Here is a 24,971-nt window from a genome sequence, read left to right on the forward strand (position 1 = left end):
CCTGGCTCGGCTCTTTGGGATCACTTCTCATGGACCTAGGGGAACATTTGGATGCCACAGATAGAACATGGGTCAGCCACATGCAAGGCAAGCAATCTACTGCTGTACTGCTGCTCCAGCCCCCCCAAAGAAACTTTTAAAAAAGTATTTTTCTTTGACCAATGGGCTATTTGAAAGTGTATTTTTTGTTTCCAAACTTTGTACTTAGGAATTTTCTGGGTATCATTTGTTTACTGAATTGTTTGGGGGCAACACCTTGATTTGTGCTCAGGAGTCACTTGGAGGTATTCAGGGGATCAAGCAATGTTAGGGTTCAGAAATATACCTTCAACATGCAAAGCCAATGCTCAGTTCATGAATCCATCTCTCCAGCCCTGATTATTGATTGCTAACTTAATTACATCATTATTACAGATGTAATTAAGATGTAGACTGTTATTACAGAAAATTAAGAACTGTATGATTTGAATTATTTATTAAGAATAGTTTTGTGTAGATGGCTAAGTAAGGAATGTGTCGGAATGGGAAGTATAGCTTTTCCAAGATGTTGATAAACACTGCCTCTTAATCTGAGTAAAAGGCACAGAGTGTTATTTAAAACAAAAAATAAAGATAATTGATATTGCTAAAAAAAAAAAAAAAAGAATAGTTTTGTGCTACAGAATATAGTCTATCTTGATAAATACATATATCCTTTTAAAAAAATGTATGCTGGCCCAGATGTGATCTGAGCGGCCACACGTGTGCAGCCCCTCTGTTGCTGAACGCCCATGATCCCAGAGGCCATCTAACTACCTTCAACACCAGCAGCTTCTTGCAGAAATACCTCCAGACTGTGAACTAAGCCATGGCCCCATGCTGCCCCAGGAGGGGAAAGGTTTTCCTCTCTTAGCTTTTCCTTTGGGGGAGGGGGTGCGTGGTGACCACCATCTTATAAGGCCCACTAAATAGAGGTACGAGCTTGCAATGATGCAATTTTTGGCAGAAATTTCCCTGGACTTAGTTACTAAAATATAGAAATCTAAAACCTCATTTCTCTTCATTCTCAGCAAGGGAAAACAAATTATCAAATGCTGCCTTTTCAGCAGGTTCAATTTGGTGTGTGTGGGGAGGAAATTCCAAATAATAATAGTGAGTTTTATGTTGAAATATTGAATGTAATCAAAGTAAAAAGAAAGTAAAGTGAAAATTATCAGCTACACAGGCAGGGGATGGGGGTGGGGTGGGAGGTATACTGGGGTTCTTGGTGGTAGAACATGGGCACTGGTGAAGGGATGGATGTTTGAGCATTGTATGACTGAGACTTAAGCCTGAAATCTTTGTAACTTTTCACATGGTGATTCAATAAAAAAATTTTTTTTAAATGTATGCTCTGTTTTTGGACAAAGGTGTCTACAAGCTTGTCAAATACTTAAGAGCTGTTCAAGTCCATTACATCCTTGCTAACTTTCTGTTGATCTATTCTTGCAATTAAGAGAGTGGTACTGAATCTGACTATAACTTCAGATTAGCCTATTTCTCTTTATGTTTTTATCAATTCTTGATGTATTTATTTATTGACTTCCCATCCCCACTATACCTTTTGCTGTTGCTATTATTTTGATGATGGGGTCGCATACACATCTGGCTATGGTACTCACCAGGGGTGCACACTTTAGGTACAGAGCTCCACACATCAGGTGGTAGTGCCCGAGAGACCACACACTTTACTGCAACACCGAGGATCCCAAACAAGAGAGTTGCCTGGACAGTGCCCAGCACATGTGAACACTATCAGAGACTGAATTCAAGATCCTGTGCATGTAATGCAAGCACTATTGTTACTGTGCTATTCCAGGGCCATTTTACATAATTCTTATTAAAAGCATAAACTTTTTTTTGGGGGGGAAGCTTTTGGACCACACCCAGCGGTGCCCAGGAGCTACTCTGGTGAAGTACTTAGCTGTCTAAGTAGTGCTCAGCAGTGCTCAGGGGACCATGCAGCACCAAGGATCACATCCAGGTCTTCTGCATAAAAAAATCATGCACTCCTCGAACTACCTCTCTGTTCCAAAAGTATAAACATCGAGAATCGTTATGTCCTTGACTGACACCTCTATTAAGAAATGACCTTTGCGAGGGATGCTGGGTTTACTGGTGGTGGAGAATGGGCACTGGTGAAGGGATGGGTTCTCGAACTTTGTATGGGGAAAACATGAGCACAAAAATGTATAAATCTGTAACTGTACCCTCACGGTGATTCACTAATTAAAAATAAAAAAATATTTTAAAAAAGTAAAACAAAAGACTAAGGGAGATACTAAAGGTCAGATTTATAGTCAGAAATTTGTGACATAGAGAATGAAAGCAACTGTTGAAAGCAAAAAAAAAAAAAAAAAGAAATGACCTTTGAGTCCAGTGAGATAGCACCATAGCTGCCTTGCATCCTGCTGGCCTGGTTCAAATCTCCCATACCACATAAGCTCCCCTGAGCAACAGGCATTATTTCTGAATACAGAGTCAGAAATAGCCACTGAGCACTGCTGGGGGTGGTCCAACCTCCCACCCACCAGTGCATTAGTAAATATCACTGAATAAAAACATTTTTTTAAAGAGAAAAGAAAAGCAGAAAGAAGGAAGGAAGGAAGGAGGGAGGGAGGGATGGATGAAAGGAAGGGGGAGGGAGAGAAGGAGAGAGAGATATATATAGCCTCCAGGGTTTGGCAGACAGAATAAGGAGTAAGGCATATGTCTTGCATGTGGCCACATCTGGTTTGATTCCAAGCACCACATGGTCTCCTGAGCACACATCCTAGGGCCATCGGGTACAACCCCAATAGCCCTAGAACACCACAGGGGTGGCCCCAGAGGCCCCTGAGCATTGCCAGACGGTTCAAGTAATGCCTAAAAGCACAGAGACCAAGCAGTCCTGCATTCTCAGGCCCTTGCATTGAACTACCACTGAGGATGGCCAAGAACAGCGAGGAGGGGACGAGTATTCTTCGGAGTACACTTGTAGGCCCCAACAACAACAACAAACAACCCTGGGTTGGAGATAGGGTACAGGTATTTGCTTTGCATATGGCAGACAAAAGTTGGATTTCAGCGCTACACAGTCCCTGAGTAGCACCTCTCCTCCAGGGATGTAGCTAAGTAGTGGAGCATTCGCTTTGCTTGTACAAGGCCATGGGTTCAATCCCCAGCACTGCAGAACGTTTTTTAAAAAAAGGTGAGGGCAATCAATACCTCTACTGCAAACCACAACAGCCAAAAGGAGAGAGAGCAAAGAGGGTGCAAAAGAGCACTCTGCCACAGAGGCTGAGTGGGGTGGGGGGTGGGATACTGGGATCATCGGTGGTGGAGAATGGGCACTGGTGAAGGGATGGGTACTTGATCATTGTATGGCTGAAATGCAAACACAAAAGTTTGTAAGTCTATAACTGTACCTCACGGTGATTCAAACACTGTATCACTGTCATCCCACTGTTCATAGATTTGCTCAAGCAGGCACCAGGAACATCAGTAACATCTCCATTTGTCCCTGTCACGTGCTACTGTAGCCCGATGGCGTGTTGGGGGCTCTTTCAGGGTCAGGGGAATGAAGACTGTTGTTGTTACTGTTTTTGGCATATCAAGTACGCCACAGGTAGCTTGCCAGGCTCTGCCATGCGGGTGGGATACTCTTGGTGGCTTGCCGGGCTCTGAGAGAGAGAGAGAGGCTTTGGGGGCAGCCTCAAATCGCCTTTACAGGTGTTCCCAGTCTACTGAATGTAAGCTTTTAGTCAACTGGCATGTTGTAAAGATCAGCAGAGAGTACTTCAGAGAATCTGATTATGAGACAACCTCCTCATAATTTTAAATGGCTCTCTAGAGATCATTTTTCACTGATAATTAAACTTCAAAATTTCCTTAAGTTCAAATAGTCAATAAAATGTACCCCTGGGGCTGGAGCGATAGCACAGCGGGTAGGGCGTTTGCCTTGCACGCGGCCGACCCGGGTTCTAATCCCAGCATCCCATATGGTCCCCTGAGCACCGCCAGGGGTGATTCCTGAGTGCAGAGCCAGGAGTGACCCCTGTGCATTGCCAGGTGTGACCCAAAAAGCAAAAAAAAATAAATAAATAAAATAAAATAAAATGTACCCCTCTCACTTTTGGAAAACAGTATGGACACTTCTCAAAAAATAAAATTTTTAAAAAAAAAGAGGGCAGGGAAACACCTTAATGGGCTAAGGCACATCTACAAAGTCCAGGTTTGATCCAAAGTACCACATACCCTCCAAGCACTGCCAGTAGCAACTCCCAAACAGAGAGCTAACAACAGCCTGTGAGCTCTACTGAGTATGAGCCCCCAATGTTTTTAATGGGGAGGGGCTTTTTTCTCTGGCAAAATTCATCTATTTCTTTTGAGACATTTAAAGTTCTGTAAAATCTTAGATACATAATTTAATAATTAAATTTTATTTGCCAACTACAGCTAATATCTTTCGGAACAATTTTATTTCACCTTACTGTTTTTTGGGTTTTTTTTTTTTTACATTTTTACACTTGTTTATTGATTACACATCACTGTTTATTGTTTACTGAAACACCAGGCACCACACAGGTGGTATACTGTGTATAAAGTGTCAGAACTATTGAAATAGTGCAGTATCAATAAAACCACAAAAGCACCCACCTTCTCTCTACAGGTGGCAAATGGACCTAACAAGCCCCTGTGATTAGGATAATAAACTTGGTAATAGCTTCTATGGAAACCTCAGTCAAACTATACCTTGGGCTGGTCACACATGATACATATTATGCATAAGTACTTTTATAAAATGTGCATAATAATAGTACCTATATCATAGATCAATAACGAAAATGAAACTGATTGATGAACAATGATAAATTCCTTAAGCTGGTGCAATTTTGGGGAAAAGTACACAATAATAATATGAGGAAAAGTTAAACCTAACTTGTGATTTAAAGAAATTCAAACTAAAGCACTAAACATTTTTTTCTATTCATATCAGTAAAAATGAAAATATTTGATAATACAGAGTTGGTAAGGATGTTCCACCTTACTGTTTAAAATGAAATATTATTGTTTCTACGTATAAGACTATGCAATTCCTTTCACTGCAACAAAGAAGTTTTTTTTGTTTTTTGTTTTTTGCTTTTTGAGTCACACCCAGCGATGCTCAGGGGTTACTCCTGGCTCTGCACTCAGGAACTACTCCTGGTGGTGCTCAGGGGAGCATATGGAACGCCGGGGATCGAACCCAAGTCGGCCACGTGCTTGGCAAAAGCCCTATCCGCTGTACTATCACTCGGCCCCCAAAAAAGACTGTTTAAGCTTCAAAATTATCTGTGTGTTCCTTGGTGTTCTAAGAATGAATAAATTGTTTTAACCACAAAGAAACTACAGTTTAATCTAAGTTATTTGCTACATTTAAACAATCTAAAATAAGGTCTTGGTGACTGCATTTAGAAATTATCAGTATCAGTTACTCTGGCTGGGTCATGAACAACAAAATTGAAAAAGTTAAGTCATTTCAGATAAAATCCGTTCCTTTTTCAGAACACAAAGCAGTGTGATTCTCGGTTACACCTGTCATTGAAAGTTTTCTAAAAAAGGAGGGCAGTAAGTAAGGATTGAAAATGCAAATGCCCAAAGAGGTCAGGCACCAAGGAAGAGTCGTGGGAACTACAGAATGTGTGCAGTCACCTGAAGTCAGATCTGGCTGATTATTGCCAAATGGACTGGGTAAAATCAGAACTGTCTTTTTACCTTTGTAAAAGTCAGAAATCAGGACTTGGGGGTGAACTTTCAAGTTTTTTAAAGAATTTTTGACTAACCCAATATTTTTAAATATTAGTAAATTGAAAAAATATATGACACTGATCACAGAATTGAGGTTACAGGGACAAAGTAGGCTACACTATAATACCTAGTGTAGAGATACTGGCACATCGATGGTTAAGTGTGTTGACACTGTAGCCATAAAGCGCCAAAACATTTACAGTCTTGGAAACCAACATTACTTCAAAATAAATAAAACCACACACAGGCAAAGAGAGAATATAATCTTTAAAAACGGCAAAAGTCTATCCAACATTTTTTGGTTTTGTTTTTGGGTCACACCTGCTAGTGCTCAAGATGTTCAAAACAAGCATCAACCTGAGCCTTCTGCATACAGAGCACATGGACCAAGCCTTTCTGCTATCTCCCCAGCAGAAGTCTTTTAAAAATATAAGCACATTAAAAAATATAATTTTAATGTATAATCGCATTAAAAAAATATATGAACCTGAGGCCAAATATACAGCTCAGTGGTAAAGCCTGTGTCTCAAATGTAGGAGACTCTGGGTTTGATCCCTGAAACCCTACATGCCCACAAAAACTAACCTTGTTAAATACTTAATCTCACCATTAAAAACAGGTGAACCAATGATGCTAGCTATACATGAAACTGACACTGCAGACGACAAGGCACTTGCATGCACACTTTGCATTGCTTTGGGAATGATGCTAATTCAATCTGTGGCACCATATACGGTTCCCCGAGCACCACCAGGAGCAACCCTAAGCATCGACAAGTGTGTCCCAAAACAAATAAACAGAAAATACTACCACATAAAAGAAAAAGAATTCATCCAAACAGCGTTTATACAGGGTCTGGAAACAGTACAATGGATAGGGTGCTTGCCCTGAAAGCTTGATTTTTGGCATCCCATACATGTCCCCTTAGTCTACAAGGAGTGATCCCTGAGTGTAGAGCCAGGAATAAGCCCTGAGCATTGCCAGATGTGGTCCAAAAACAAAAACAAAAAACATTTGAACAACTTAACAAGAACTAAAAAAAAAAAAAAAACACATCTTGAGTTTCACTTAGAAGTCTTGTTTACATAGGGTTATTGTAGCAATTCTGAAGTTACTCTGTATACTTTATACTTCATAATTAAAGAACTGTTGAAAGGCAGAGTTCATGCTATAAAGAATATATAAATATGGGATGGAAGAAAAGAACTAAGACTGTGTGGTACAATACAAGAGAATTAAAGGACCAGAGAAGTAGTTCAGTTGGGAGGGCATCTGCCTTCTACGAGGCCAGACAAGGTTCCACTCTCTTGAGACTGGCAGGAGTGATCCCCGAGTGTAGAGCCAAGAATAACTCCTGAGCACTGCAAGGTTTAGCCCCAAAACAAAACAAAAGCAAACAATATGATAAAGGGACTTGGAGGAACAATCAGGGACATAGAGCACTTGCCTTACAAGCACATGATCGAAAGTTCAAATCCCAAGTGTCATTCAGGAGATCAGCACAATCCTGAAAGCTCTGCTCTTTGAACCTGGTAACTGCAGTCCCTGACACCACAAGCACCCTCAGCTGCAGCCTCTGACACCACATTCACCCACAGCCAGGTATGTGTCAGCACAGAAAAAAAGGGGAAAAAACCACCCCCAGCAGCCCCAAACACAACTTCAAAAATGAGCCACACCATGGCCAGGAAGAAAGGTCTCTGTTGCACACACATGCAAATGCCACAGCAACCCAGGGGAGCACAAACATAACTTGTCTGCCTCAACCATGAGTGCAAGCCTCCCAATCCTGCCATGAGCACATGTGCAAGCACCACAACTACAGGAGCACACATTTCAGTGAGCATCATAGCCAAGTGCGCAGGCACTATGGCCTGATGTCCAACCCCAGCAAGCACCATAGAGAGATAAACGTGCAGTACTGCAACAATATCAACCGCATCCCAGACACTCCATCAACAAAGGGAGGCAGGCAAGGGAACCAAACCCTTTCTTTTACTTTAAATATACAAGCAGCGGGGGCAGAGAGATCGTACAACAGCTTGCATGCAGCTGACCCATGTTCATCCCCAATATCCCATATGGTCCCCACCACCAGAAGTGATCCCTGAGCACAGAAAAGAATGAGCCTACAGAGAGTTGGAAAGAAAATTCAGAGAGAAAGCAGAGATCAGATACTGGTAATTAACTTTGATAAACAGTGCTATACATGAAAATGGTGTGAGAAAGAAAGTGTATGTGTATGAGAGAGAATGAAGATGTTATATAGTAAATTTGTATATATTCTTACGAAATGATTCAGTAGGGTAAAAAAGATGATGTAAGGAAAAGATAAATCCAGTAAAAATAGGCACAGGTGGGAAAAAGGGGGGTGGAGTGGTGGGAAAGCCACAGAAATTAAAATGAAAAAAGCAAAATTGACAGATTAATTAATAGCCATGTGATATTTGTGGTGATGAATTTTGCTAGTTCATATGTTTCCTTGTATTATGCTGCTGGGGACTGAACCCAGGACCTTACACATGCACGGCTTGCATTATACAACAGTGACAAGTCCCACACTCCAGGCAGTCATAAATTTAAATAAGACTTATGTAAACACTATTCTTTTGTTTTTGCAATGATGGAGATCAAACCCAAGACCTTATATATGCAAGGCAAAAACTCTATATTGAGCATTCCAGCCCCTAGACTGCTGATTTTCCCCCATCCATACTCAGGCTACTCAGATTTAAGAATACAGAGTCCGCAAAGAAATAAATTTAATCATGGCTGAAGTTTTGCCCTAATTACAGTAAAGTAACAGAGAAGAGTGTTGCTAACTTGACATCACATAACAGTACAGAGCACTAGTAGGCATAAAAGTTTTATTTGGGGCCAGAGAGATTGTACAGCAGGTAAGGAACTTAACTTGAATGCAGCTGACCAGATTCAACCCCTGGCACCAGGAATACCCCTTCAGGCACCACCAGGAATAAGCTCCGAGCACCATCAGGTGTGACCCAAAACCAAAAAATAGTGAATCAATCAAGGCAATTGGGTAAGAAAAGGTACAACATAAGGTCTTCCAAACCCCCTGCCAGGAGTTATCCTTGAGCACAGGGTCAGAAGTAAAATCTGGAGCACAACCAGGTGTGACCCAAAACCAAAACAAAAATAAAATAAGAAATTATTAAAAATAAGAATAAAATAAAGAAATCTCCCTTTATAGGGAGACGAAGGATGATAAGTAAGTGGTGTGGCCAATGACTGAAAGGTCTAATGAAATCCAAGAAATGTCAGAATAAGGTGCCAAGGTATGTGAGCTGGCAAAAGAGGAAGTAGACATGAGAGTTAAATGCTTAAAATATTCTAAGTTCTAGGTCATGTGAGAAAGGCTAGGGTAATATTTCTATGCCCTCACTACACACCAAAGTCAGTAGAACTACTTTAAAAAAAAAATCACACCAATAAATATTTCTGAGGACAGCACTTACATATTTTTTTTCTGGAACCTGATATCCAACATAAGGCCAGACACATGCAAGTGCTCTACCACTGAGTCACACCACCGACCCTACAATCAATATCTTTGTCAGCCAGGAATAACATACAATTAGAATGAAGACTCAGTGAGTCTCCTGTGCAATCATAAAAGTGAGTAGTGGACACAGGCTGGAAAAGAAATTTATAATCTGCAGGTTCAAGAACTTCTGATCAAATTTTCTTCCACTAATCACAATACAAATAAAACATGAGGTATGTTTGGGGCTGGATCGATAGCACAGCGGTTAGGGTGTTTGCCTTGCATGCAGCCGACCCGGTTCGATTCCCAGCATCTTATATGGTCCCCTGAGCACCGCCAGAAGTAATTCCTAAGTGCAAAAAGCCAGGAGTAATTCCTGTGCATCACCAGGTGTGACCCAAAAAGCAAAAAAACAAAACAAAACAAAACAAAACACCCATGAGGTATGTTCGAAGAATTTTACACATATAAGCTAACTTCATACTCCTAACACCCAACAAGGAAGAATAGTATTGTCATCTTACAGATAATAAAGAATAAAAGAGAATGAATTCTCAATTCAATAGCATATTGAATTGAGAATCTTTTTCTGGGGGAGGGGGTTCCATCCATCAATGCTCAGGGCTTACTCCTGGCTCTGCATGAGGAGACCACCCCTTGCAGAACTCAGAAGGGCCATATGGGGTGCTCAGGATCAAACCCAAGTCCACCATGTGGAAGGGAACCATCCCACCCACTACACTATTGCTCAGTCCAAGAACTGAAAATCCCAAATTGTACATAAGCTAGCACTTTGTTTAAAGACAGACTAAGGACTAGGGATATGGCTTAGTGGCGGACATGTGTGAGGACCTTGAATTCTATTTCCAGCACAATAAAACAATAAAATCAAAGACATAAATAATAAAAGTAGGCTAAATTAAAGTTAGACTGTAAGGTAAAGATGCATATTTAGGGCCAGAGAGATAGTATAGGAGATAATATGTTCAGCTTATATGCACCAGACTTTGATTGAATCCCCTGAACCCCCACCCCATGTGGTCTCCAAGCACTACTCGAAGTTATTCCTGAGCAGAGCCAGGAATAGCTCTTAAGCACCGCCAAGCATGTCCCAATCCCTCCCGCCAAGATGCATATTATATACCCCAAGACAACTACTTAAAAAGAAAAATATCCTATGCCTGATAAGCCAACAAAGAGATTAAATAGAGTACTAAAATATACCAAGTCCCAACTGACAGAAAGGACAAATGAAACCAAAAACTATGTCTAAGACTGTGAATGCTTTTGTGTGTGTGTGTATGTGTGTGTGTGTGTGTCTGATGTTAGTCAGTATGCTATCGTTAATTTTTTTTAAATGTTATTGATTCACCGTGAAATATAGTTACAAGCTTTCCTGTTTGAATTACGTTTACACAATGATCAAACACCCATCCCTCCACCAGTGCACCTTCCCCACCACCAATATCTCCAGTATACCCCCACTTTTCCCACCCTCCCACTGCCTCCATGGCAGACAATATTCCCCAACTATGAATATTTTAAGTTTTAGCAGTACACCATGCCTGCCACTGATGTGCCAGTATATCACCATCATAGGCCTTTGGACTCTTCCTTCCATATTCTTAACCCCCTTTAGTAATTTCAATTCTAGGCAGGACAAATTAAAAATAGCAATGTAATAGTGAAGATCACATCAATAATTTTACTAAAGCTAATGAAATGAAAACATGTCCACAGAAGAGCTGGAGATATAGTACAGCAGGTAGGGCACTTGCCTTGCTTGTGGCCAACCAAGGTTCAATCCCCGACATCGCATAGTCTCTCAGCCACACCAGAACAGACCCCTGAGTGCAGAGCCAGAAGTAAGCCCCAAGCATTTCTGAGTATGACCCCAAAACCAACAATTTTGTACGAAGACCTGACTAAGAAGTACTAATAAACTGCTAGGCCCAAGCAGAACCTCATCACCAGGCTCAAGAAAAACTGAGGAAACCAAAAGTATTTAAATAAAATTTTTTAAGTTCTTAGAACTAAGAAGTAAATTTACTGAGAGAATAGAATACAGCAAGGTCAAAATACAAAAGAATCAGCTGCATTTTTTATATATTTTAAACAGACAAGTTTGGAAAAACAAAATGAAAAACATAGTATCACTGTCAACAGAAACCATAAAAGAAAGCATAAAAGACATAAGAGATTTGATTGGAAAACCATAACCAAAATGCTAACAAAAGAACCCAAAGAGGGCCAAGAAACAGCTGAAAACTCCTGCATATGGGAGCTCTGGATATGATAATAGGCACTACTGCACCGTCCCCCAAGCAGCGCTCGGAGTGTCCAGGCTCAAGCAGCTAGGTAGGCGTAGCGCCACGTCCCAGCACCAATTCCCTCCCTCCCCGCATAAAAATCCCACAAACTTAGAGACCTAAAAACAAACAAACAAACAAAAAAAAACCCACAGTTATTGAAACATTCAAAATTTTAAGATGTCAATTCTCCCTATCAGGTTTTTAGTACAAATGGATACACTTATTCTATAAAGTACATGAAAATACTAAAAATGTAGGACCAGAGACATAGCACAGAGGTTAAGGCACTAGCCTTGTAAGTGGCAAATTCTGGTGTGATCCCTGCTACCACTCGGTACCAGGCTGCTCAGGGAATGTCCCTGAGCACAAACAGGAGTTGGCCTCTAGCATCACCAGGTGTACACCAAAACCAACCAAACAAAAGAAAAGCAACTAAAAATGTAAATAAGCAAAACAATTTAGAATAATAATACTGAAAACTAGAATTACCTGATTATACAACTTACTATAAAGAAAATAAAACATTGGTATTAAGATAAACAAATAGATCAATGGCTCAGAAAAGAAAAGGGAAGGATGTAGGCGAGGTAAAGACATTTTACAGAAAAATAAAAATTTTTTTAAAACCCAGCAAGGTACTATCTATAATAGTCACAGTTACAGCTATAGTTACAGCTCCCAAACTAGACATCTTGATCAGGAAAGCCCTCTCAAAAAAAGTGACATGCTAATAGAAAAGTATATGCTAGAGCTCTAAGAGAAACTTCCTGAAATTAGCTGGTATAGCAGGTATACAGATAAAATGACTACATGATTTGGCTTTCAAGAAAAGGAAAATGTCTCTATTATAAAATAGTTATCAATTCTATCCATTTTTGTCCTTCCTTACCACTGCTGTTCACAACTTTCAAATCAATGCTTTTGAGACAGGAAATGTGACATATTCCTATTTTGGGGCCAGTAACAACTCAATCTGGTGTATGAAATTTCTTACTCAAGACTATGGGTGCCCTCTGTTCTCTCCACTCTGCAGAAGCCAATGTTCTCTCTTGAATACATTTTTCTTTTTTCCTTCCTTCCATCCCTCTTTCCTTTCTTCCTTCCTCTTTCTCTTCCTCCCTCCATCCTCGTATTCCCAAAATAAAACTATTTTGCTTCCTAAAAAAAAAAAAAGACTGATGATGAATCTGCATCCCAGGATGTTCTATCAATTAATTTTTGATATTCTAACATTAATTGAGCCAAAGACATTTATCAGCTTAGAGTTATTAAATGGCTATTTCTCACAAAGTACAATCCTAATTTCTTATTTCACTTTGTTATGGTGGGAAGACATGGCCCACACCTAACAGTGCTTGGGATAGGGTGGGGGTCTGCCTAGAGCTGCTCAGGGGACCATGCAGTATCATGTATAAAATGGGGTCAGCTGTATGCAAGGCAAGCACCTTAACCCAGTACTATCTCTTTGGCCTTTTATTTATTTATTCGGGGGGGGGGGGGCGCGGCTTGGAGTGTATGTCCAGCAGTGAGTGCTTAAGAGCTACTCCTGGTTCTGTGCTCAAAGTCTTTCCTGGGAGTGCTAGGGGGATCACATGTGGTACCAGGGATGAACCTGAGTCAGCTGATGCAAGGCAATTTTCTGTAAGCAAATATACAGTTACAACTCTAGATTTAAAGTTTAACGTCTATACTATCTCTCTGGTCCTCTTATTGGACTATCATGACCCTTTCTGACACAGCCTCAAGACCTAAGAGAGAGTACAGTGGGTAGGTAGACTTCTTGCTTTGCGTGTGAGAGACTCAAGTTCAATCGGTGGCATCCTATATGATCCCCTGATCACCGCCAGAAATGATTCCCTCAGTGAAATGCTAAACGTGGGGCCGGAGTGACAGTACAGAGGATAGGGCGTTTGCCTTGTGGCTGACCTGGGTTCAATCCCCAGCATCCCATATGGTCCCCCAAGCACCACCACCAGGAGTTAATTCCTGAGTGCAGAGCCAGGAGTAACCCCTGAGCATCACAGGGTGTGACCCAAAGAGAGAGAGGGAGGGAAAGAGGGAGGAAGGGAAGGAAATGCCAAATGTAAGTCCTGAGTACCACCAGGTATAGAAAGAAAGAAAGAAAGAAAGAAAGAAAGAAAGAAAGAAAGAAAGAAAGAAAGAAAGAAAGAAAGAAAGAAAGAAAGAAAGAAAGAAAGGAAGGAGAGAGAGAAAGAGAGAGAAAGAAAGAGAAAGAAAAAGAGAAAGAGAAAGGGAGAGAGAAAGAGAGAAAGAAAAAGAGAAAGAGGAAAGAAAAGGAAAGGAAAGAAAAGAAAAGAAAAGAAAAGAAAAGAAAAGAAAAGAAAAGAAAAACGTAAGTCCTGAGCACCACCAGGTGCGGCTGCCCATCCCAACCCCCCCAAAATATGACATAGCCTCTACTTGCCACTCCAGATAACTCCCTACTTCCCTCCAAATCTACCTTCATTAAGTTACTTGTAGTTTTATAAATCCACCAAATTCTTTGTTTTGTCTTTTGTAACCCTTGAGCTTTAAATCAAATATCTCCTTTGATGTAGATCAGTGTTTCTCGACCTTTTTCCGACCCTGGCCCCCTTCTATTTCCTTCCTGACGCCTCCCAGTTAGCCCCCTGTTCTTGTGCCATTTATTTGATGTGATTTCACCTGTGATCCCCTCATAATATCCTGGAGGTCCATAGGGCCATATGGCCAAGTTGAGAAACTCTGATATAGACTATCTCTAATCTACTCCAGTTAGATACTTCCCCCAGCTCCTTCAGAATCATTTGCTCTATTCCAGATGTCATACTGTAGTGATAGCGCTTATTTATAAAACTGTTTAGCCTTGGTCTCTCATTCTGGGTAACTCAGGGAAGGGACCACCAAGTAAAATGTGGTTGGAGGTCATGTGGGGGAAGGGTGAGGCGGGTGGAATACAGACTAGAGACTGAACACAATGGCCACTCAACACCTCTATTGCAAACCACAACACCTAATCAGAGAGAGAGAACAAAAGGGAATTCCCTGCCATAGTGGCAGGGTGGGGTGGGGGGAGACGGGTCTGGGGAGGGGGGGAGGGATGTTAGGTTTACGGGTGGTGGAGAATGGGCACTGGTGAAGGGATGCGTTATTGAACTTTGTATGGGGGAAGCATGAGCACAAAGATGTATGGATCTGTAACTGTACCCTCACGATGACTCTCTAATTAAAAATAAACTAATAAAAAAAAAAAACTGTTTAGCCTAAAAAACTTTAATATTTAACTGTGTATTACTCATCTTTTCATTCCCTGGCAAGAGCACAGGACCTTAATAATTAATATTTTCCATAATTAAAAAACATGGACATATCAGTAATGCATTTTAGACTGAAGCATTCTTAAATTGAGATAAAAATGAACTGCAAGGCAAGAAGGAAAGAAGAGAGGTTAAGGCACTTATTTGACTTGTATGTGACCAATACAGTACACATGTGATCTCTAATACACACATGGTCCCCTGAGCACAGCCAGAACCCCAAGCACTGAACCAGGAGTAAACCCATGGCTATAACCCTCACCCCCACCCCCTACCATCCAAAAAACTGAGCTGCACAGGAGCAGGAGAAACAACTCAATAGACTGTACAGGCTTTCCAGGTAGGAGGTCTTGGCACCATAGGTCCCAGGAGCACTGCCAGGAATAACCCCCTCACACAGACACTGCAAATGAATTGCAAATACACAGTTGAAATAGTAAATTCAAGGAGCCACTTAAAATATTTCAAAGATTTGTTTTGAGGGGGCTGGAGTGATAGCACAGTGGGTAGGGCATTTGCCTTGCACACAGCTGACCCGGGTTCGATTCCCAGCATCCCATATGTCCCCCGAGCACTGTCAGGAGTAATTCCTGAGTGCATGAGCCAGGAGTAACCCCTATGCATCGCTGGGTGTGACCAAAGAGAAAAAAAAATAATAAAGACTCCTCCAAATTCTAATTAAAGAAAAACAAAGATTTGTTTTGAATGCTATGAAAATGATTTCTGTAAGTAAATCCATAGTTATAAATCTGGACATGAAATATTAGCTTTGCTTAAAAGAGTGTACTTAAAATAGGATGATCCATGGCCTTACTATAAAAAACAAAAATTTGTGGTTCTTCATTTGTTTGGTATGATGCAGTTTAGCACTGGGAATCAAACCCTGGGTCTCATGTACGCAGAGCATGCCCTTTACCACTGCACTACATCCTGGACCCAAAACCAAAATATGACTTATATAGGGCAGGGATGTGGCTCACCAACAGAGTGCATGCCTAACATGCATGAGACCTGGGTTTAATCTCTGACATTGAAATAAATGAAAAAAAGGAAAAAAGATTAATATTACTTATATGTCATTAGAACTCACAGAATGTAAGGAGATCATACTCTTATTACTAGTCAATTAAAGTCACATATACATAGTTAAATACATTTTGTTTAAGGGGGAGGGCACACTGTAACCAGGGTTTCTATGTACAAAGCGTGTGCTCCAGCCCTGTAAGTTACCTCCCAGACTCGAAAAAAATTTTCTTTTTTTTTTTTTTTGCTTTTTGCTTTTTGGGTCACACCTGGCAATGCACAGAGGTTATTCCTGGCTCTGCACTCAGGAATCACCCCTGGTGGTGCTCAGGGGACCATATGGGATGCTGGGAATCGAACCCGGGTCGACCACGTGCAAGGCAAACGCCCTCCCCGCTGTTCTATCGCTCCAGCCCCTTTCATTTGTTTTAATTCTGCTCTCAATTAAATAGTATATTGTAAGAAGGCCTAATGATTCATTTTAGAGAAAGTAACTGGAAAAAAAAAAGTTTACCCTCTTCAAAGTTTAATTGGACATCTTATTAGCAAAATAGCAGGATTAAAGCATGGGGAACGGGTGTGCCTCTGGATCCAAGAGCCCTGCCTGGCTCTACCCAAGCTAACAGTCCAATGCCTAGGCCAGATGACGCTGTGCTTCTCAGCCCTGTGATACCAAGGATACCACGGCACCGCATGGCTACACACAGTGATGCTTGGTGGGGCCACAAGGTGCCATGATCCAGGACATGCAAAGGATCACTTTGCAAACCAACTCCTGTTCTATATTCCCAGACTCTTGATAGCAATGTTTTAAGAGTAACAATAACAACAGGAATCGGGGGGAAAGTAAAAATGAATTAGAAAAATTGTGACTAAATAAACTAGTGGTAAAACAGCACTAGAACAAAATCATAAACTCTGTTGTTTAAAAAACCAAGTAGCTGGTTATATGGCTTGGTCGTACAGCATATGCCTGACATGTTTGAGGCTGGAGTTCAACGCCTGACAACATAAATGAATCAACGAATAAATAATGAAAGACAATTAAATGAAGTTCACCTAAGAATTATATAGAAGTAAAACTAGGACTGGAAAATTATTCTAATATACAAAGATAAAAAGAACAAGAGCAAAATGTAAATATAAGATAGGTGAAAATAAAAAAGTTCCAAATCTTGAATTTCTTTCAATACTGCATTCTTTTTCAATTACAAGTTATCAAGTACACATTAACTCTATTACATCTACCTTGATATGTGTGTATACATATACAATGTAGTAAGAAAAAATTAAGTTCATAAAATTCACAAAATGACTTTCTAGAAAATAATAAGCTTTAAAAATTCAAAGCATAAAATTATCTGATTTTGGAATCTACTACAATATGAAATGCTATGCTTAAAGACTTCATCTCACAACTGGACTATGTGAAGCTTTTTCCCCAAGTTTTTTTGTTTTTAGTTTTGTTTGAAAGGGGCCACACCCAGCTGTGCTCAGCACTTACTCCTGGTTCTGCACTCATGGTTCACTCCTGTCAGGCTCAAGGGACCATAAGGGGTGCCAGGGATCAAACCCGGGTTGGCTGAATGCAAGGCAAGCACCTTCCCACTGTACAATGACCTATTTTCCCTAAGTTTTAACTCTTAGAAGGAAATCCCCAATTCCAAGGAGGCATTACAAGTCCATCATATCAAACTAACAATCTGAAAGGATAGAACACATGGTACCAGCACAATTTTAATTTGTGTATTAGGAAAACTTATTTGTCTTTACTATGTTTCAACAAACATATACAAAAGAAATCCCATATTGCAACTCAGAAAGACCAAATAAGACAACCTCCTCTGACTCAGCAGCTTTTTTTTTTTTTTTTTACTTTACAACCTGTATGTTGAAGGGATAGGACTGAAATCTAACTTAGAAACTGAGCAGCAAAGCCAATGCAAAATCAATATTTGTCTTGGCAGGAAACTCCAGTGAAAATAAGATGTTTTGATCTTAACTGGCAGATATATAAAGAGCAAAGGTACCTTGCTGAGTTATTATTTATTATGTAAAATCCTTATGCATAGCTACAAGCTAACTTTTACTGCAGATACTTGTTTCTTTATAGACAGCATCTCAATCAAATAACCTTCCAAGTCTGGCACAGTAATTGTTACAGCCTACACACCAGTACAGTTTCATATAATTTAAAACACTTGCCTTTTAATACGATCAATCTTCATACACTAGCTCTACTGCCAATTTTCTCAAGTTTATACTACACAATACTATGTTTACTTTCAACAACAGAATGCACCATTTAAAAAATTTATACAAGATTAAATTTACGAGGATATTTAAGTTCAACATTTTTAACGCCGTAACTCTTCTGTTATCCAAATGAACACGTCTTAACAGTACTACACTTAGCAACATACTATTACCAAAGCCAACTGACATATGATCAGTTCACTAATATCAGTAATAAAAAAAAGTCAAACCCCTAATTCCAGCGACCGTTTTTTTGCAAAAACAGAATGAAAATGAAACAGTGGAGATGTAAAAATGAACTGTTTGCCATTACTAGAAAAGGGAATCAAAGACTGGCCTATAAAGAGGTAGGCAGTTAGAGGCAGTAACTACAAGGAAAGCACTTGCCTTGCACGTGGCCTACCTGGGCTCAATCCCCGGCACTCCATATAAGTCCCCTGAGCACCCCTAGGAGAGCAAAGCCTGAAGTTAGCCCTGTGCAATGGCCAGGTGTGACCCCAACCAACAAACAAAAAGGCAGGCAGCTCATCTTCAGGAACACACACCTAAGTTCACTTCTGAATTCTCGGTTTCAAACCAAGAAGACAGCTGACTGCGTTCTTCACAACAATACAAAGAACAAGACAAAAAACAAAGTAGAGGGGCGGTGTTCAGGGTTCTAGGGATCAATAAGCGGAGATCCTTCAATGCTCCGGCATGAGATTTCCTTTTGCAAACCAATCCTTGCTCTTATCGTGCGGATACAGAAAGCCACAGAACGCTCTTGCTTCAAGCGAGCTGAAGTAACCACGATCCTTGCAAATCCTGTATTTGAGAACCCGGCGCCTCGGCACGAACATTCTTACCTATTTACGAGACACTTCACCTTCTAAAACCCCGAGCCCGACCGGAAGAGACGACCTCCCCCTGCGCTAAATGGGCGTCTAGGGAGCCCTCGGGTTCGCACCTCATTAAGCAGGCTCGGGGAATCAATTTCCCGGATTACAATGCTTGACAATTTCTCCGCCGCGAAACACACAAGAGGGCCGCGGACTCGTCACAGGAGATGACACTTCCCCTCACATTCGCACCAAGTAACTGTGGCAACTGCGCCTCACTTTCCCGTGTGAAACAGACACATGGGGGGCGGGAGTAGGGGGGCTATTTAAAATCTGGGTCATTCCTTTATTTGTTCTGATGAGGCACAGTCTTAGGGAGTCAAGAGATCTACGAAGCAAAAAAAAAAAAAAACAGACAAGACGGCATATTTTCGAAGCAGAAAAGTTAACTGCGCTTCGCCGGGGCGTCAGCTTTAGAGGCTCATTCCGTCACTCAGAGGTGAAGGGAAACCTTCCTTCCTAAAAGTCAGCCCAACAAAGGAGTCCCGCCGAGCCACCACCGTACGGCAGGGGACGAAATGCCCACAATTCACCTGTCGTGACCCAGGTCCCCCAGGACCCCGTCACACACGCGCACTCACACACACACACACACACACACACACACACAGTCACTCTACCCCGCGACCCCTTCGAGACTCCCCACGACCCCGGTTCACCGACTCGGCTCAGTCGGAAGCTCTGATTCCAGCCCCCTCCCCTCCTCGCCCCACCCCAGGGCCCGGCGTCCCGCCCGCGCCCCCCCCATCAGCCCCCCCACCCCGGTCCGGACCCCTCCAGCGTACAAGCAAAAGTCGCTGAGAGGCGCACGGGTGGCGGAGCTCGGGAGGCCCTTCCCGGCACGGCCTCTCCCCGCCAACACACACACGCACACACACACATACACACACACACACACACCCCGCAGCCACCATCACACCCTGCAGAATTCCGGGGACTCCCCGCCCCCCGGAAATTAGGCCCGGAGAGCCGGCCAGCGCCCCCCTCCGCCCCCGCCGCGACCCCCGCCGGCCGCCCACGGCAGGCGGCTCGGGACCTCGGAAGCGCGGCTACCTGCCCGGCGCCCTCCCCGTCCGCGGGGCCACACCGGCTTCCCGGGCGAGAGGCCCTCCCGCCGCACGCGCTCACCTGCCGGCCGCCCGCTCCGCCGTCAGCGCCGCCCCCACTCGGCCCCTTCCCGGGGCATGAAAGCGCCGGCTTCGCGGCCTGGGCGCCTTCGGCGGCGCCGGGCGCGGGGAGAGTGGGTGGGGGGGGTGTCGGAGGGGGGGTGGACTCGCCGCGGCGGCCGCCGCCTCCACCGCCGATCTGCGCCTGCGCGGCCTCCCGGGCTGGCCTTCGAGGGGCGCCGCTCGCACCGAGGGGTAACGGCCCCGGGCTGCAGTGGGCGCGGGCGAGGCCCGGCGGCGCGGCAAGGGCTTCGCCTAGGAGCTGGCCTCGGCGCGGCCGCTCTGCCAGCTGACGGCCATATTTCTGTTCCCTTTTTCTTTTCTTTTTTTCCCTTTTTTTTTCTCCCCCCCCTTCTTCCGCCCCTTTCCACAGAACAGCACTTTCCTCCCCCCCTCCCTCTCTCCCTTTCCTACTGCGGGGGCGGGTGGAAAGGGCGTGGGGGAGGGGCGGGACGGGCGGGGGCGGGGCCGCGCCCGAGCTCCTCCCCCAGCGCCGCCGCCGCCGTCACCGCCGCCGCCACCCGCCCCCCCCCACACACACACACACACTACACACACACACAGAGACACACACACACATCCCGGCCGTGCTTCCCTCACACACACACGGCCGCGCGTCCCTCACGCGCGCACACACACACACCACACACACACGGACTCCGGCCGCGCTTCCCTGCTGCAGCGCCTCGGGGCCGGGACCCCAGCCCTAAGCAGAGCCCCAGGCCCCAGGACGGGGACGTCCCGCAGCTTTGCACCCCCTTCCTGCCGGGCTCGGGCTCGCGGCAGTGCAGGTTCTTCTTAACTCTGTCCTCGGGCAGGTGGCGGCTGCTCCGCTCGTTTTTTTTCCGAGACTGGGAAAAGTGGCTCCGAGTGACTCCCGGCACTGCGAACCAGGAGACTGGGCAAGAAGTTGGCCTTCCCCGGGTGGGAAGTTGGGATTCCCCAGGCGAGGTTCGTGGGGCGGGGGGCTGGGGGGAGGGCGCCGTACCCGGGGAGAGACCGGCCGACAGCCGGCCCTGCCCAAGTTTCTTTTGGCTGCAGCGCCCCTGGAGTCCGCGCTCCCAGTCGCCGCCGCCGCCGACGGCGCTGAGATTTGGGAATAGAAACTCCGCAAGTAGAAATCGCTGGTTTACAATCACCAGTGCTCTCTGCTTCCCAAGTGTAGCCGCCTTAGTCTACACAAAGGCTGCAGAATCGATTCGCCTTAATGCATACTTTTTCTTAAGGGAAATTTTGATCACTTAGAGACCTCCCCGGCGATACTCTGCGTAGTATTGGCCCACACCCCTCCCCCCACACACACACACCTGGGAGTGCTTTGGGGGACCATGAGTCGTAAGTGCAAATTTGGCGCCTCTCCCTTACAAGTCAGGGGTTTCCCCCCACCCCTCCACAGGCACGCCTTGAATCATACTTCGGGAGATGTTTTTGAAGTTGTTAGAGTAAAATCGAATAAGAACTGGTTACTATGGACGAAGCAAATAGTTGGAAACAAAACTTAACTCCTTGACTTCTCCCCGCCCCCCAGCCCTCACCCAGTGGCCAGTGATTTCTCGGGTTCTGTGGGCCGTAAAAGAACTAGAACTGCTGGACCGAGAGGAATTGTGCAGGACCCGCCTTGGAAGCATTCACGTTCCTAATGGTCTGCATGTTGGAGCACGATCCTGGTAACTCTTGTGTTAGAGCCTGGCAGCCCTGCTGTCTAACATCCCTGGTACAGCAAGTGATTCTGGCAGCGCCGCAGTCCAGGAAAAGGGATGAGACCCCTGGGGAGGACAGCTACTTAAAAGATTTTAGTGCACCACTGCTAGGAAGTGCTTCCTCTGGTGAGCACATGCTTGAACACCGGCAACCCGCGGCAAGCACTAGAACCATAACTTGTGCTCGTTGGCTTAAGAGAGCTCCAGGAGCACGATGCAAGCACCACAACTAAAGTAGTGCAAACCTCAGTGAGCACCGGGGCCAAGAGTGGGAACACCGCAGCCTTGATGTGCAACACTGAGAACTAACAGCGAGTGAGTCACAGCACCTGGTCACAGCACCTACAGGATCAACAAAGAAGGGAAGGGAATGAGAGGAGGGAATAAAACACAAAAATTAGAACTGTTAAAAGGGTTATTATGCATATCAGATGAGTATACATAAATTACCATAATTTTCCCAAGGATGACTTTCTCCTTGTTTAATCTATTTCTTTTCCTAAAAGTGAGGTTACTCAGAAGTGCCCTATTGGGTTTACTTGGTTTTTGCATATACGGATGGATTTTTTGCATTTTGTAGTCAACAGCAGAAACTAATTTTCTAACCACATTAGCAGTAAGAATGATTCAGTAGACATGCGCAGCAATATTAATAGCACTGTAGCACTGTCCCCCTGTTCATTGATTTGCTCCAGCGGGCACCAGTAATGTCTCCATTGTGAGAATTGTTACTGATTTTGGCATATCAAATACTCCTCGGGTAGCTTGCCAGGCTCTGCTATGTGGGCGGGATATTCTCAGTAGCTTGCCAGGCTCTCCTAGAGGGTCAGGGAATCGAACCCTGGCCGGCTGTGTGCAAGGCAAACGCCCTATCCACTGTGCTATCACTCCAGTCCAATAACAATAATAATGATAATAATAAAGCTTATTTAACAGCAGCTTGAAGTCTTACTTGAGCCCAATGGAACCAATCAATCTTTGATCAGGACAGCTGGGACAGAAATTTTAGAAGCTTCTGAACTCATACCTAAAAGCGTAGTTTGTGTACTCCTTACCCTTCCTCAAGCACAAATTAATAGTTTTAATCTATTTAGACAAGATATTTTTACTGGGTATACTTCATTAACATTACAGACTGAGAACTTTATCCTCTTTTTCTACTTTTTTTTGTACCTACAGTTTTTTCCAAAAGCTAGTATATTCTTTCCACTTATAGATGGATTTTCCTCAATTTGCAATATAGGACTGAAGGATTTCTTTACACATTCTTGCATATGTCAGGCTCTGGGCTTAATCGCCAATAGCAAAAATGCTTTAATTTAATGATTTAATTTTCTTTACTATATGAATTGCCCTATATAGACAGCATAGATCTTTATTGTCTTTTCTACCCAAAATATCATTCAATGAATTTGTATGGGGCCTAAATAGTTTTTAATGTACTTAAGTCTGGAAGTCCTTGATTCAGCAAGCTTAGAATTCTTAATAGGGCTGAAATGAATTTATTTACATTTTAATAAATATTTGGCTGTCATTTACATTTTAATAAAATGTGGGAGGGAAGTTGGAAATGTGGGAGGAAAGCCAATAACAGTATAATTGTTATTATCTTTATAGTATCCATTTCAGTTGAACTATATAGATATAAGAATGCCATGGGGCCAGTGCGATAGTATAGCATGTAGGGCATTTGCCTTGCACAGGGCCGACCTGGGTTCAATCCCTGACATCCCATATGGTCCTCCAAACACAGCCAGGAGTAATTCCTAAGTGCAGAGCCAGGAGTAACCCCTGAGCATCGCTGAGTTTGGCCCAAAAAGAAAAAAAATCTGATTTTTGTAGTTTTTTAAACAAATTCCATATACACTGTAAACTCTGTGAGAGAAGGGCTCATGTATTTACATATGTATATTCGTTATATTCTTGTTCAGATCCCTAGTACCTAGCAGAGTAACCAATATATTATAGGCTCTCAAAAATTTTAGCTATAAAGCACAATGCTCAAAAGGAGAAAGAGAGAGAGAGAGAGAGGGAAGAAAAGCACCTGCCATAGAGGCAGGCTGGGGGGATCGGGTAGTAGGGTCTCGTAGGCGATGATGGAAGGCGGGAGAGGGAGGGACACTGGTTGAGACCACGCTCTCAGTCACTGGGGAGTATACACTGGTGGAAGAATCATTCAGCTGTTCACTGAAACCTGAATAGTTTTGTAAGGGTCTGTCTCAGTGATTCAATAAAAAAAAATTTTAAATATATATTTTTGCTACATAACTGAAAGAATAATCATCCTATCAGTACCTCATTTTCCCTTACATTTTCTCTTAGACAAGTACTTAGCCTTTTGTCTTCTTAAAATGGGTGGAATGATAGTCACATGAGGTAATATTTATCCATTTACAATAAGTTATAAATTATATGATAACCAACATCTACCCCATCTGATAAAGAGCTTCTTATTGTAGCTGCAACAACTATCACTACTTCCTGCTTTTATGCCCATGTTTACTTCCTTCCTTGAGCTTACCAATTGGCTCCTGGAGCACAGGGAATAAATACATAAACAGTGGTGAGATGGCTCTAGAAAGATGAGGTCATTAAAAAAACAATAATACCAGCTCTGGATTCTCTTGGATTCTCTTGCTCTCTTAGACTGTTTGCTGTGGGGGGAAGTCAGCTACCTCATCTACAGGGAGCCCTATGAGTAAATTCAGAAATAGATCCTGAAGCAGAGAGATAGTGCAGAGGACAGAAGCCCAGGCTTTGCACGTGAGATGTCTGGGAGCAGTCATGCTGGGAATAATCTTGGAGCACTGTGGGTACAGCCCCTCCAAAATTCAAAGCAGATGGTCCCCAACCTGAACCTGGAGATGATGCAACTACATACAACACTTTTGTTTTAGACTCCTGCCTGCCCCTGACCTGGATTACCCAACTAAACAGCTCCCAATTCTTTATCCAGAGAAACAATGAGTGTTTCTTGTTTCCAACTGCAAGTTTGAGGGATGATTTGTTACATAGCTGTAGATAACTAGTACAGTTCTTTGGCTGGAG

At 43.2% G+C, this 24,971-nt stretch overlaps 1 protein-coding gene across 1 annotated transcript in view; it reads right to left on the minus strand.

Moving 5' to 3' along the window:
• DENND4C (DENN domain containing 4C) overlaps positions 1-20,638 on the minus strand; it is a 109,906-nt gene extending 89,268 nt beyond the window's left edge. Inside the window, exon 1 of the mRNA XM_055141855.1 lies at positions 20,186-20,638. The gene's annotated coding sequence lies outside the window, so the exon portion shown is untranslated. The remainder of the gene's footprint in view (positions 1-20,185) is intronic.
• Between the last annotated feature and the right edge of the window lie 4,333 nt (positions 20,639-24,971).

This window comes from Sorex araneus, chromosome 1 (assembly GCF_027595985.1).
Source record: "Sorex araneus isolate mSorAra2 chromosome 1, mSorAra2.pri, whole genome shotgun sequence".
Taxonomy (NCBI): Eukaryota; Metazoa; Chordata; class Mammalia; order Eulipotyphla; family Soricidae; genus Sorex; species Sorex araneus.